Source organism: Quercus lobata, chromosome 8, assembly GCF_001633185.2.
Source record: "Quercus lobata isolate SW786 chromosome 8, ValleyOak3.0 Primary Assembly, whole genome shotgun sequence".
Taxonomy (NCBI): Eukaryota; Viridiplantae; Streptophyta; class Magnoliopsida; order Fagales; family Fagaceae; genus Quercus; species Quercus lobata.
This window is the reverse complement of record NC_044911.1, coordinates 23,418,712-23,422,245: the sequence shown is the minus strand read 5'-3', so window position 1 is coordinate 23,422,245 and position 3,534 is coordinate 23,418,712.

Genomic DNA, 3,534 nt, shown 5'->3' with positions numbered 1-3,534 from the left:
TGCATTCCGGTGCACACACGGGCAACGATAGCATGGAACCCGATCACCCAGTCACCAAGTCTGCCACTCCATCTCGAACCACCACTACAAAACAATCCTAGGTGGTTGGACAGGAGCCACATCTGGGTGAGGCATGCAGTACATCCATACCGAGCCCCGATGGCATCCCATGCAGCACCACCAGTTCGACAAAGGAATGTCCACGAGAGCTCAGCCAGTGTGGAGTCTCTGGAACGACAGCCCGTAGCCATTTTTCACTTTCTCGATTTAAGCAAAATAAACATTGTGCTAAGGAAGTAGGAGCAAAAGCTGTACATCATCATGTTCTCCAACCCAAGCCTACCATACATCATGTCCGTCATGCATTGGGCAAGGCTAGGAGAGCTAGAGCCAATGTACCGGATAAAGACAACGACAACAAGGCATCAATGCAGTATTCGGTCAACAGTGAGGACTCCGAGGACCGTGGGGGTCCCCAATGATTACCTAAACCCTAACTGTTCCTCAATGAAGCTAATAGCATGGAATTGTCAAGGAGCAAGAAGTGTTGCTTTTAGGAACCACGCACACGAGATATACCGTAGGCATCGTCCCCAAATCTTGATCATAGTTGAACCCCGCATTGCTGAAAAGCGGGCACAGGTAGTCATTGATAACCTCCCCTATTCCCACTCTCGGAGAGTTGATCTAGTTGGCTTCTCGGGTGATATTTGAATGCTGTGTGTTAGAAATACTGAATAAATTGTATTCTATTTCTCAAGTAATAAAATATACATAAGTGCCTTTATATAGAAGGTAAAGTATGCAGTATAAGTAAGTGTGCTATACAAATAAACAAGGTAAGCCTAAAGCCCATATACCCTAATATACGTTAACACTGTGGAATGAGTGTAGCCAATTCCGAGTGGAAATTCTCACTACGAGTGACTACAGTATCCACGCGTTGGTTAAGGTACCACCCTTTTTTCTTAACAGCTATTTATGCCTCACCTTGTTTTAGTAAGCGGAAAATTTTGTGGAATCATTTAAAAAATCTTGCTATATCTGTTGATTTACCTTGGATCTTGCTAGGTGGTTTTAATGACATGCTAGATGAAACTGATAAAATGGGGGGCTTGCCTTTAAATAGAAATAGGATAGCGACCTTTAGGGAGTGTGTTGACCAATATGGCCTTCTAGATTTAGGTTTCCTGGGACCTAGGTTTACTTGGACTAATAAAAACCCGGTTTGGCATCGGAATATTAAAGAACATTTGGATAGGGGACTAGGCAATGCAGAATGGAAATTCCAGTTTTCAAAGACAAAAATAAATCACTTACCCCGTATTAAATCGAATCATTGTCCCATTTTGGAAGATACTGACCCTAAGATAGGCAAAGTTTAGAAGCCTTTTAAGTTTGAACAAATGTGGCTCACGGACCCATCTTTTTCTACTCTCGTAAAAGAAAGTTAGGTTGCCTCAAAAGCTTTTCCGTCATCCTCTTCGTCTATGTCTCTCGCTTTCACCAACGTCTAACTTTCCTTACGAGTCATATTAACAAAGTCCACTTCGGAAACTTATTCCAACGTAAGAACCGTCTGGTAGCTAGGCTTTGAGGCATCCAGATTGCCCAAGCTAGGAAACCATCTGCTTTCCTTTATTCCCTGAAGCAACAGCTGATCCAAGAATACAACCATACTCTACATCAACAGTATTTGTTCTAGCAATTAAAATCTCGTATCATATGGTTAAACCATGGAGACACAAATACCAAGTTTTTTCACTTAAAAACTCTACAACGCAGAAGCCAATCCCAGATTGTTACCCTAAAAGACGAAACTAGCCTCTGGCTCTCAGGAGACGCGTTAAATAATCATATAAATCATGCATTTAAAAGTCTCTTTACATCCAAGGTGTCTCATCCGCGATCATCTGTTAGTCTAGGTCAAACCCGGATACCCAACAGTCCCTTTCCGTGTCAGGACCACTTGCTCTTGGCTATCCCTTTGGCTGATGAAATTACTAAGAATGTCCTTGCCCTTCATTCGTTGAAAGCTCCTGGGCCGAATGGTTACCACGCCATTTTCTTTCAAAAGAATTGGCACATTATTAGTCCTAGTGTGATTCAGGTCATTCAAAAGATTTTTGAAAATCAAGTTCTCGCACCAGATTGGGGTGTTACGAATCTCATTTTGATACCAAAAGTAGCTTCCCCGGATATGATCACTCAATTCCAACTGATTAGCTTATGTAATTCTCTCTATAAAGTTGTCTCTCGTATTATCTTGCATCGGCAAGCCTTTTATTGCTACTGATGAAGCGCGAGCTCGTCAGTCAAAGTGGGCAAATGGAACTCCTTGTTGGTGCGAGTGTATCTTCTATAAGGGTCACTGGTGTGGTGCCTGCTACAAAACCTCCAATGTCAAAGTTAGAATAATGAAAGCACTTTATGAAATGAAAAACAAGATAAAAAAAAAATAAAAAAAATAAAAAAAATAAAAAAATAAATAAAAAATAAATAAAAAAACCAGAGTGCTCTCTCAAAGTGTGAATGTATGTCCGTACCTTCTGTTGACTATGTGAGGGCTTTATACATGTGGCTTTAGGGGCTAGCCGTTGTGGTTGTCAATGCTTTCCCTGGTAATGCCTCTGGTCCAATAATGGGACTTTTAAGAGGCTCTCAACGGTCTGCCTGGTTGATTTGGTAACTGCCCAGGTCATTGATTGACTGCATTGAATGGCTCCCCTGCCTTCGTCAATGATGATTGGTTTCTTCGTTATTCAAGACGACTTCGTCATGGGTGCTTTCTTCGTCATTAGTGTTATCTTCGTCTGTGTGATGTAATCTCGTCATTCCCATCAGTTGCCCCCCAGGTTCTGTGGTTGTCTATGACGTGTCATGACGATCACGGAAGATGAAAAGTTTTCTTGAGCTGTCTGTGACTCTTGAGGTTCCGTTCCGAATTTAATGCTTAGTGGCGGCGCTACACGTAACGTGGCCATGTGGCGCATGCTGATCCATGGAGTTAAGGGCATGACTCTTGGGTTTCCCGTTGGTTTTTCAGTCATTTTTTGGCCTAAGTTTAAAACTTCTCCTCTTCTAATTTCTTTTACTTTTCAGAAAGCAAAACAAAAACACCCAAACGGTACTTCGAGCGTTTTTCTTGAGACTTCCTTCTTCTCCAAACCGTTGTGCTGCGCTTTGGTGTTTCGCCATTGGAGGTATGTTTTTCCTTACCGATCTTTTCCTTATTTTTTTTTCCTTTTATCTTACTGTAGTGTAGTTTCTGATTCTCTTTTTCTTTTCTTCCTTTGCTTTTGTCGGTCTTTGATTTTCTAGGGGATTTAGCTTGTGTTGTCTTTCTTTGCCCTCTGTTTTCTATATTTCCATGGTTGATAGTTTGGAGGTTAGGATAGCTTGCCCATTAATCTCCTTTCTTTTTGCACGCCTAGGGGGGTCTTTGGGTGTTTTCCCGTATTTGGAAAATTTTATGTTTGAGGGAAATTGTCTAAGTGTGGTTTTGGGCGACTTGCTGCCTTTGCTTCGTCAATC